The sequence below is a fragment of the Mesocricetus auratus genome, unplaced genomic scaffold (genome assembly GCF_017639785.1).
Source record: "Mesocricetus auratus isolate SY011 unplaced genomic scaffold, BCM_Maur_2.0 Super-Scaffold_100007, whole genome shotgun sequence".
Lineage (NCBI taxonomy): Eukaryota > Metazoa > Chordata > Mammalia > Rodentia > Cricetidae > Mesocricetus > Mesocricetus auratus.
In genome coordinates this window covers 90,807,220-90,819,226 of record NW_024429191.1, presented here as the reverse complement: position 1 = coordinate 90,819,226, position 12,007 = coordinate 90,807,220, and positions in this window count along the sequence as shown.

Here is a 12,007-nt window from a genome sequence, read left to right as displayed (position 1 = left end):
TGTTCCTGGGATGGGCCCCAGGAATTGTTTAGGATACAGCCACCCCCAGGACTGCAGAGAGTGGAGAGGACTGAGAAATGGGCCTCCTTCCCTTTCCACCATTTGTCTGCTTTGGGCTCAGCCTCAGTGCTCAGTCAGGAGGATCTCCATATTCCAGTGGTGCTGGACAAAGCCACTCAGGCCACCAAGATCGCACCAAAGCTGCAGGATGACATGGAGATGAAATCGGAGATCATTAATTGACAGCCTCTGCCCGTTTCACAACCTCCCCTGGGTGCATCTCGGGAAACGAGGTCAGGGTGCGGCCATCCTGGGTGTGGGAACCAGGTGACCCCTCCACCCACAGTCCTGGCTCCTGTCGCAGACCCCGCCTCTCTCACACCCACACTCACAGCCTGGGGTGGCTCTATGAAGAGGGAGCATGGCCTGGACAGGGCCCTTGCTCGCTCTTTGGAAATGTAAGGAATTCTTGAGCTGAGTTCTGGCTGAACCCTCCGAGGATCTGCTGAGAAATGGGACTTCCTATTCATTCTCTCCCTGGGAAGTAATTAAAGGCCTAATTAGACTGTCACCCATGTCTCTGTCCCCAGACAGGCTGATTAAGGCTACTGAGAGACAAGTTTAATGAGTTAAGAGCAGGGTGGGGCACATAGGAGCCCTCAGAATATCATGGCCACTCTGACCTGAAGCCTGTCTTCAGTGGTTTGGGTAAGAGGGGACTGTTGAGGTAAATGGAGCAAGAGATACCCTTCCCTCCCGGGCCCTCTGTCCACCCCGGACCCACCTAGGGTTTTTGGGGATCCAGAAGAAGCCGGCAGCTGTGGCAGCATCTGTTTTGGACAGGGTAGGAGCCTTCACACCAGAGCTTACAGGGACTTGCGCTCTGATTGGCTCCACGGATCCAGGAGACACAGATAGGGGAGCCTCTGACTACTCTCTGCCTCCCACGCACATGGCTGAGTTTCTGTTCACTGTGCAGTGATGATGCGTTGAACCTGTATGCACACCGAGTCACAGCATCCCCCGAGTGTGGATTATATTACAGGTGGTAGGATGCCCTTCTTTTACCCATCTTAGTCTCTGAAGTGTACCTGAGAAACCTAGGGTCCACACAGCAAGCCACGCCCCTCTCTCAAGCTGACCTCTAATTCTGATAACTCTCCTCCTTGCGTCTCAGCCTCCAGAAGGCAAGTATGAGGCACCGAACCTGGTTTGGGTCTCGGGTAGTCCATAAATTCCCTCCTACCTCAGATGACTTGATTCAGCTCTCAGCTAAGATTTCCTAAAACCTGAGGGGACCCCAAGGCTTCTGACCCAATAAGAAGCCAACATGGGGCCTATGGCGTGCCCTGCCCAGACCCAGCCTTACTCCAGGTACACTCCTGCCCTACCACCCCAAGGTGCCCCGTTTCTATGTCTGGACCCGTCCTGTCCTGCTAAAGTGATAAATGTGTGTGTGTAATGTGACTGCCACACATCAGGACCAGTCTTAGGATCTGGTGTCTCCAGTGTCATCAGCCTTTATGAAGTAGACTTTTTAAACATTACGTTTATTGTTTGGGGACTGAAGGGAGGGGTGTGCCACAGTGTACCTGTAGAGTCTAATGACAACTTACCAGAGTTGGTTCTCTCCTTCCACCATGTGGGTTGCAGGGATTGAACTCAGAACTAAGAAGCAAAACCCCCTTACCCACTGAGCCATCGTGAGGCAGCTTAAGATGAAGGCGCTAACGAATCCCATGCAGCTAGTGAGCTGAGGAGCCAGGACCCCAGGAATGGCCACTGGCTGGAGTCATTGCTCACAACAGCTAGGCCACAGCCTCCATCTAAATCCAAGCTGGTCCCAAGTGTTCGTCTTTGGTCCCATCACCCCGCTTACCCAGTCACCTCCTCTTCTCTCCACCAAGACTCACAACACACCCTGGAGAGGAAGGAATAACAGGGTCTTTTCATCCTGGGCACTCAGCGTTGTCCGAGCCTCAAATCTGGCCATGTTGGAAGGCAGAGACTGGAGGACAGGGGACTGAGGAGAAGCACAGAGCAGGCAGAGAGAGAGAGAGGGAGGGAGGGAGGAGAGAGAGAGAGAGAGAGAGAGAGGGAGGGAGGGAGGGAGGGAGGGAGGGAGGGAGGGAGGGAGGGAGGGAGGGAGGAGAGAGAAACTTGCCAGGCCAGCTCTGGCTCATCGAACTTGGGGTGATGGGAAGAAACATGGAGGATTGGACCTTGTGCATCCGAACTGGGAGGACTTTAGGAACTCAGGGATGGGGGGGTGGCCTTAGGAACTCAGGGATGGAGGGGGGATGGCCTTCACAGGTGTGAGTGTGCCACTGTCCTCCCAGCCCTGGGAACATTCTGGAACATCTTTTCAGAGACCTCCCTATCCTATCCATACCTGAGCAGGTAGGCCTTCCTTAAAGTGCTCTGGACCACAGCCCTAACCTGTGCACATCCATCCTGAGGCTCTGATGTAGGAGGCAGGAAAAGCTTAGGAATACAAATCTGCTCACCCATCCTTCTCCCTTCACAAACTCCTCTAGGCCCTGAGGCTTCCTGCCATCAGCCAGATGGGAGGCTATGAAGAGTGCTCTGGGGGAGGAAGTCAAGCCTGTCAGCAGATGGATGTTGGCGGTTTGGCCCCTGCAACCTGTTGCCCAGTCCCACTCAGCCGCTGTTCCCCTGGAGAGAGACTCTTGGGAGGAGGGAGAAAGGTTCAAGAGTAGCTGTCCCCTCTCCCCCCAGGAATCCAGTCCTAAAGTTACACTGGGCAATAAATAAACAAAGAGCAACCTGCCAAGACCACGGGGCTCTACTGAACTGTTTTGTTTGTATGCCCGCCCTACTCAGCCCCAGAAAGGTCTGGAGGCAGCTTATGAAGTTACACAAAATACAATAGGGTAAAAATAGACCAGAGAGAAAACACTGGAACAAATAGTACTATGAACCAAGTGGCCAGGTGGGCCTGCATTGGGCTCTGAGCTTTCTTTCGAGACCCGGAAATACCCTCCGTTTGTTGAGCCACAGGGTTAAGATGGATGCAGATCAGTTTAGCGGTTGGTTTGTTTCTTGACACTAAAGTCTGAAAGGAATTTTTGTCTTGGTTTGATTTCGCTTTTCAAGAGCACTTGTTCTTGCAGAGGACCTGAATTCAATTCCCAGCACCCACATGGTAGCCCACAACCATCTAATCCCAGGGAGTCAATGCCCTGTTCTGGCCTCTGTAGCACAAGGTACACACGGTGCACATACATGCAGGCAAAACACTCATACATGTAAAACAAATCTAAAATTAAAGAACAAACAAAAAAACCAGGCTGGATATGGTGGCCCACGGCTTTAATCTTAGCACTTGGAAGGCGGAGGCAGGCAGATCTCTGAGTTTGAAGCCAGCCTGGTCTACATGGTGAGTACCAGTCCAGCCTGGGCTACATAGTGAGACCCTGTCTCAAAAATAAAGTGACAGACCTGAACTGACAGGTATCCTCGTCCCTTAGGAAGAGCCATTTAGCCGAGCCCCTTTCTGTGCGCCTCATGAAGGACATGTGAGCAGCAGAGGAGGTGACTTCCTCAGTCACTCGTCACTTCATTCATTCATTCATTCGTTGTGTATGCGCGTGATATGCGGATATGGCACTCATGCCGTGGCATATGTGTGGGAGTCAGAACAGCCTTGTGGAGTAATTTCTCCCCTCCCACCTTAAATGGTGTAGCACGCAACATAAAAGACCCAGAGACAGATGTTGGGGTCCAAGCTGAAGACCAGAGAAGCAGAGCACACAAGCTGGTAGATCTTCCCTCTACCCAGCTGAAACGGCAATCCTGTCTCCACGAATCCTCAGAGCCCAAAGACCTGAATTCCCTCATATTCCTGTCTCTGTCCAGGCCATAGCCTCCTGTCTCCACCCTTGTGTGAGCTGTTTCTTTTAGGACTGGAGCAGTTTCGTGTGGTCAGCGTGGCCTTGGACTAACAGAGATCCGTCTACCTCTTCGTCCTGAGTCCTGGGGTTGAAGGTGTGCACCGCCGCCTCCTAGCTCTATAGCTAACTGGTGTGGCTGCTTTGCTATTTTGATCTCCAGTGGCTTTAATAAATCACCAACAATGTATCACCCCAGTGTGGCCTCCAGGGGTTGAACTCAGTCACTAGCTTTGTAGAGCCATCTTGTTGCCCCCCCCACTGCATTATTTATTTTTTTAAGATACATTTTGAATGTGTATGTGTTTTGCCTCCATGTATGTATGTTTGTATGCCTGTGCACCATGTACATACAGTCATACAGTGCCCACAGAGGGCAAAAGTGGGTGTCAGGCCCTCAGGAACTGGAGTCACAGATGGGGAGGTAGCTGCCATGTGGATGCTGGGAACGCAATCTGGGTCCTCTGCAAGGACAACAAATGTTCCAAACCACTGAGACATCTCCAGGGCCCTTCCGCCTATTTTATTTTATTTTTTATTTTTTGACAGAATCTCCTACTTGAGTCTGGCCAGGCAGTGAGCTCCAGTGGTTTTTACACAGGTTCTGGGGTTCCAAACTTAGGTTCTCAAGCTTGCAAGACAAGCCCTTCACCCAGCCCTGCCTGACCCTTCTCTGTTGGAGACTGGGTCTTATTTCTGAGGCCCTGACCTTGCTATGCAGCTCCTGCTCTCTCTGCCTCCATCTCCAGAGTGCTAAGATTGCGGGCATGCACCCGTACACCGCCATGTTCAGCTAACCGCGTGCTAGGGATGGAACCCAGTACATGCTGGGCAAGCAGTCTACCCGCTGAGCTACATCCCTATCTCCAGGGTGTGTAGTCTTAAAAACAGTCTGTTGTTGTAGCAGCCCAAGCTGCCAGAGAGATCGACCAGCTGTCTACCTCTCTGGAGAAAACGTGTCTGGACCAGGAAGTCATGGAATTCACTGCCTAGCCAACAGAGCCAGAGCCAGAGCAGCCGTGGGCTTGATGAACTCCAGTGGGAGGCAAAGTCATAGGGGACAGCAGGTCACAGAGGATGCGCCTGTACCCCTGTGTTGTTCTAAATCTCCCTCTCATATCCTGGCCCCCGGGTCAGGGTGGCTTATTCAGGCAGAGAGGAGGGTCCACCCTCTGTCACCTGCTACTGCCACCCACGCCTACTGGGCACAAAGTAGGCACAATGGCTTCCCTGTCAATAATGGGGCTGGAGGGTGTTTCTGTCTGTGCTCTGTCTGTCTGCCTTGTGACTCAATAATTATCTAGCGACAACAGGCCAGAGGGCAGTTGGTGGGGGTGAAATGGAGTTTTTCTTGTGGACACAGTAGACCTCAAAGACAGATCAAATCCATGACCTCGGACTCACAATTAGTGAAGGGTATCGTGGCCCCCAGGCCTGGGAGAATCATTCCTTCTAGGTCAGTGGGTGCGGATCCCTGTAGAACCCTGTTGCATAACCATCCAGAGTCCTGGGGCGGTCATGCTGCACCCCCTGGGGGCCCAGACCATCCACTGGTTAGAAGCTGGCTAACAATTATGGTCTACTTTGGCATTTTACAGGTTTGTTTTAGAAGAGACAGTGTGCCCGAGGTCTGGGGGACAGACCCCTCCTGTCCAGGACTGCCTTTCAGTTGCTGTGGGCTCCTGGCACAGGCACTGTGGACATGCCGTGGCTTTGGCCTCCTGTCCAAATTGAGTTCAGGGTTTTGCAGGCAAAGGACTTTTTCTCAAACGCACCTAAGTAGGATATCCCAAGGCCGGTGTCTTTAGAGTGCGGCCTGAGGTTGGAGGTCCTTCCCAAAGTCTGGTGATCGGACGTGGCTTCGGAAGTTAAGCTTTCTATTACTTGTCTGTATCCCCAGCCCTGAAACACCATGTGATGCTGGCAATGGGACCCAGGGCAGTGCAAATGTTAAGGTGACACTCTACAACTGGACTTCCTCTTCAGACCGTCTTCCGCTGACGCAAGACTGGCCTCAAACCCACGCATGGGAAGACTGTCGTTCTTTTCCAGGTTCAAATAAGGACTCTGTCTCTGACTATTCAACAACATAGGGCCTAGCCTGGTGTGCATGCCTTTAATTCCAGCCCTTGAGAGGTAGAGGGAGAGAGGCAGAGGCAGCTGGATCTCTGTGAGTTCAAAGGCAGCTTTGACTACGTAAGTGAGTTCCAGGACAGCCAGAGTTGTGTAGAGAGGCCCTGTCTCAAAAACCAGCAAAATAATGAAGTAAATAAAAGCACTGGGACCCGTGACCCTTGGCTCATGACCCCTTCGTTTGCCTTCGGAGCTAGCAGGTTAGCATCCTCAAGTCTGCCTTCCTCCTCTGCCTCCCCAGATGCTTCATTGCTGGGTGTGGTGGCACACATATGGAATCCCAGTACCTAAAAGCTGAGGTAGGGCGGGCGTTTAATCCCAGCACTCGGGAGGCAGAGGCAGGTGGATCTCTGTGAGTTTGAGACCAGCCTGGTCTACCAGAGCGAGTTCCAACAGCTTCCAAAGCAATACAGAGAAACCCTGTCTCAAAAAATAAATAAGTAAATAAATAAATAAATAAAAATAAAGAAAGCAGGGGGATGACCAGTGATACTGTCTCAAAATAAAACACATGACTCTTTATTGCCTCTGTAATATCTCTTTTACTATTTAAAGAAGTGGATTCTTAGTTTCTGAAGACCAGGGCATGGGCCATCATTCTGCTGTCCATGCTACAAGACAAAGGTTTATGCCTTCTTCATTCTGAGTCTTCCAGAGGGAGAAGTTGGTAGGTTCTTTTGGCCTGCCTCTGCCTCCCGAGTCCTGGAATTAAAACTGTCTGCAGCCTTCCCTGAGCTGCAGCTCACCAGTCCCCTTTCCTACGAGGCATGAGGGACAATGTGTAGGGGTAGGGCCTGTGATGGTTCCTCTGCACCCAAGACAAGCTCTGGGAAGCTGGTGCTCAGCCTGGAGGGGCTCTGGGCCCAGAACCAAAGGACAGTGGCAAGCCACCTGAAGAGCAGGCCAGGACTCCTGGTGGTAAGAGTGTAGAAGGAAAATGGAGGGGATGACCCCACAGACCTCGGCTTGCTTCCTGAGACTCCCAAAGACGCTGACCTCTTGACTCTTCAGTCCATAGCCCCACTCATAGGTATAAGCAATGACCCAGTCATAGTCTTGGGCCTCAGGGACCTTGTCCTCTCCTCTGTTCTCTTGTTCCTTCATCCTCTCAGACTTCTCCTCCCATCCATTCTTTCCGCCTGCCAGGCCCACCTACACTTTCCTGCCAAGCTGTTGGCTGCTCAGCCCAATCATGTGCTTTAGGCAGGCAAAGTAACACAGCTTCGCAGTTAAACAAATGCAACATAAAGGAGAATGCAACACACCTTTGCGTTGTTAAACAAATGTTCCAGAGCATAAACAAATGTAGCAGCACATCTTAGAACAATACTCTACAACACCCTGGTATTTATCCTCAGTCTCCAACGTAGGTGACACTTAATAGGCCCTTATTACTGAAGGGGAATCTGGGATGTAGAGAGATGACCGGAAATCTGACTGTCCCATGTCACGGGAGCCTTTCCTTAAATTCAGGATGAGAGTGTGGGGTGCTGTGGGTGCACGGGATGAAAGTGGGATGGGCCAGGGGTGAGTCTGACTGAGCTCTGCCCTAGCAAGGCACTGGTGACAAGGCTACAGAGCCTGTGTGTGTGTGTGTGTGTGTGTGTGTGTGTGTGTGTGTGTGTGTGTGTGTAGTAGGCGGGATGAGAGGGTGGGCAGGGGGTGCTGACCTCACCAGGCTCTGCAGCCAGAGAATTCTAAAGCTCTGGGCACTGAACATTGCTTTTCAGAATGGGGACTTTATAAAAAGGGAAGGGTAGCGGCATGATGGTGATGATTCATGGAATTTGTAGCTGGGGTTGAATGTGAGCCTCGTAATGATGGTGATTAACAATTAATGCCACTGTGCAGCAATGAATTAATTAACAAAGGACAACACAAGTGCTCAGGGCAAGCACAGGGTACAGAAGCTGCATCTGAACGGTGCAGAGGGGACATTCCTGATGGGGCACGTGTCCTCGTCCACAGAGCATCACTGGACAGGAGCATCACTGAACGGTGCAGAGGGGACATTCCTGATGGGGCACATGTCCTCGTCCACAGAGCATCACTGGACAGGAGCATCACTGGACAGAGCATCACTGAACGGTGCAGAGGGGACATTCCTAATGGGGCACGTGTCCTCGTCCACAGAGCATCACTGGACAGGAGCATCACTGGACAGAGCATCACTGGACAGGAGCTTGTTTTCTGCCTTTGTACAGTGGGTGCTGATCCACCCTGGGAGCCATGATGTAGTCTAAACTAGGGGAAAGAAAGTTTCCCCTGGTCACAGGGGAATATGTGTCATCAGCAGCAGAAAATACAACTGGAGGTTGCCAGCCTGAGTCGCCATTTTGGCCTCATGATCTGGGTCTCAGCCCAGCCTAGCCTAGGACTCAAATTCTCCGAATAGCCAAGAATGACCTTGAACTTCTGATGTTACTACTTTTACCCCTCGAGTGCTAGGATTACAGGCATGGACCACCACACCCAGTTCATGTGATGTTGGGGATTAAATCCAGGACTGGCCCGTGCTAGGCAAGCAATCTGCCACTGGCCTACACACCCAGCCTATAGCCAAAACTGGCCTGTAACTCACTGGGTAACCTAAATATCTTAGTTACTTTCCTATTTTTCTATTGCAATGAAGAGACAGCATGACCAAGGCAGCTTGTAAAATAAAGCATGTTGTTTGGGGGCTCACAGTTCAAGAGGGTTACAGTTCACGACCGTTAAGGCAGGGAGCATGGCAGCAGGCAGGCAGTCGTGGTGGAGAAGCTGAGAGCTTACATCTGATGAGAAAGAGAGAGAGACGAGAGAGAGAGAGAGAGAGAGAGAGAGAGAGAGAGAGAGAGAGAGAGAGAGAGAGAGAGAGAATTCCTTTACACTGTGTCACTGCGATTGGTTTAATAAAGAGCTGAATGGCCATTAGCTAGGCAGGAAGATGTTAGTCGAGACTTCTGGGGACAGAGAGGACTAAGAGAGGAAGAACAGAGTGAAGGCAACTGAACCACGCTGAAGAACCAGTCAGGAACAAGCCTACGCTAAGGCCAATCTTTCATCATAGCTAATAAGTCTCTGTGTCATCATTTAAGAGCCGGCGGTCCTGACGAGGAAGTTTGTTAACATACGGCGTCCAATGTGGGGGGCTCAAATATCCAAACATAGGGCCTGAGAGAAGCTAAGGAACGTTCTGGACAAGGAGCAGGATGTGGCTTCCTAGTTCTGCAGTCTCTCAGGCAGGCTGGTGCTTGGCATGCAGAGGTGTCACCATCGGCTGCCATGGGCCACTCGCCAGAGCCGTGCGCTAAGCTGGGTGTGCGGCAGCTGACATGAAAGTTTAAGGTTTGTCTCTAGTGGCTGCTGCTTTGATTTTCTGATCTTCAGCTTGAATCCCAGTATCTGTCTCTGGGCCTTTACTATTCATGCTACAGGAGGAGGCTATGCTTTTGTTTCCACAGAAATGAAAGGCTATGGATTCCTTCAAGGTTGACAGAGATCAGGTTTAATTGGGGAAGACCCCCTGAAAATCCTGCCTACAGACCTAAAGAAATAAACCTAAGAAAACAACAAGACAGGTGATGGTGTAATATTTTTACCTGCTCAGGCATAAAGCAAAAAGTCATCTTTGGCTGGTTTACGTACAATGCACAGACCCTATTTGTGTTAATGCAGATATGTGTGTTACCTTTAAAAGTTTCTGTGTTTTCAGAACAAGCAGACCAGACACTGATGACAACGGGTGGTCCAGGTGATCCAGCCTCTCAGAGCACCTCTGTTGCAGTTTCCTCAGAGCTCTGTATCCTGGACAACTTCAAAGCAGTTAGCTAAGATGGTCCAGCCTTGTAGACGACTCCAGGCAAGCCTTGCATCCTCTCATCACACCAAGACTGGACAGCAGCCAGCTCTCCCAGAACTCCCTTGACCATTCTTTCAATTGTCTCAGGTTTCCTAAAGATGCTGTGGCCACAGACAACAGGAAACAATCTAGAGAACACAAGGCCCTCATTCCCAAGAGGTGGGGTGGGTGGCTTTTGGTTGTTCAATGGATGTTTGTCATCATTTAGGGAGGTTGGTCACAGGTTTCTATAGGTCAGGGTCAGGGAAGAGATTAAGCAAAGGAAATTAGATCCAGAGATCTTGTTCGGAAAAGAAAAGGGGTGGGGGGGGAGATACAGAAATTATAGGATAAGCTGGGTGGTGGTGGCGCACGCCTTTAATCCCAGTACTTGGGTAGCAGAGGCACGTAGATCTCAGTGAGTTCAAGGCCAGCCTGGTCTACAAAGTAAGTTTCAGGGCAGCCAGCATGGTTACACAGAGAAACCCTATCTCAAAAAAAGAAAGAAAGAAAGAAAGAAAGAAAGAAAGAAAGAAAGAAAGAAAGAAAGAAAGAAAGAAAGAAATTGTAGGATGAAAGGGTAGAGTATTGTATCTACTTTCAAGGTAAAACAAAAAAACAACCACTAGTCTCAAATATTTTACATTGGTATGGATTTTTGCATATACATACAAACTTAAGGCTATTTGTTATAATGTGTACATTTCTACTCTTGTTTAAGTTGTTATACCTATGCAGTTCATTTAAAAATGTAGCATAAACGTTTAGCCCTTGAAAACTACTTAGGATAATAAAGAAAGACAGGTTAGTAGTCATCTACAACACTCAAATTTATAGTCATGTTAGATATGTTTTCAGGATCAAACAGAGATATATTTTAGACAGACAGTCTTCAAACACTTCAAAGACCTACAGGATATGGCATTTTGATGTTTTGATAAGGCTTTTTCTGACAATGAGACACATCTGCTCCAACATCAATTTACTTTAAAAAAGGATGATGGGCATCAAAGAATCTCCATGTGGAGCTTGCTTTCTTTGTGGCAAAGCTAGCCATTTGGTCAAGAAACGCCCTTTCCTCAACTGCTGACAGTGTGCTGTCCAAACTGGACAAGCAGGACACACACACACACACACACACACATACACACACACACACACACACAAATTAACTGCCAAATTTTGCCAAGACAGGGTAGGGCAGTCTTCAAATATTCCTGTTTCACAGAAAAGTCTGTCAGATGTTCTAGGCCTGGAGGCCAAGGTTGGATGCCCCAGCATTGCAGAGGCACCTTGGGTAACTGTCCAGGCAGCCACCTGTTTCTGTCATTTCTATAGTTTTGGAAGTTGATTGATCTGTATTTCCTGTTTACCCAGGTAATATTAAGTCCTTCTAGGGTCTCTAATGGAGTGGAAAATGAGATAGTTATCGTTAGTTTTCTTTGTTACCAAATTAAAAAATAAAAAATAAAAGAAATTCACAGAGATATAAAATGTGTGTGTGTGTGTGTGTGTGTGTGTGTGTGTGAGAGAGAGAGAGAGAGAGAGAGAAAGAGAATGTATAAGTTTAAATTGTTTATCTAAGAAAATATTTTGAGGTCTAAAAAACAGTTTTAAGATGGTAATAACAAGTTATGACATAAAATGGTTTAGGTGTAAAACTTTAAATTCATCAAGATAAGATAGAGTAATAGAGTATTTCCTCTGAATTTGCCAAATACAAATGAATTGTGAATATAATTCTTACCTGATAATTGTTCTTGTTTATAGTTTTATTGTGTTAGAGTTAAAACCCTTCCTTTTTATTTAAAGTGGGGAAGTGTTGCAGAATATTCCTATGAAGATGTGTTTAATAAAGAGCTGAATGACCCTTAGCTAGGCAGGAAAAGGTTAGGCAGGACTTCTAGGGACAGAGGGGACTCAAAGAGGAAGAAAGGCAGAGTCGCCAGCCAGGCAAGAAGGAAGCAGGATGGACAGACAGTACAGAGTAAAGGTACTGGAGCCATGCAAAAGAAGGTAGATTAAAATAGACGGGTTAATTTAAGCTATAAGAATTAGTTAGGGGCTGGAGAGATGGCTCAGAGGTTAGGAGCACTGACTGCTCTTCCAGAGGTCTTGAGTTCAATTCCCAGCAACCACATGG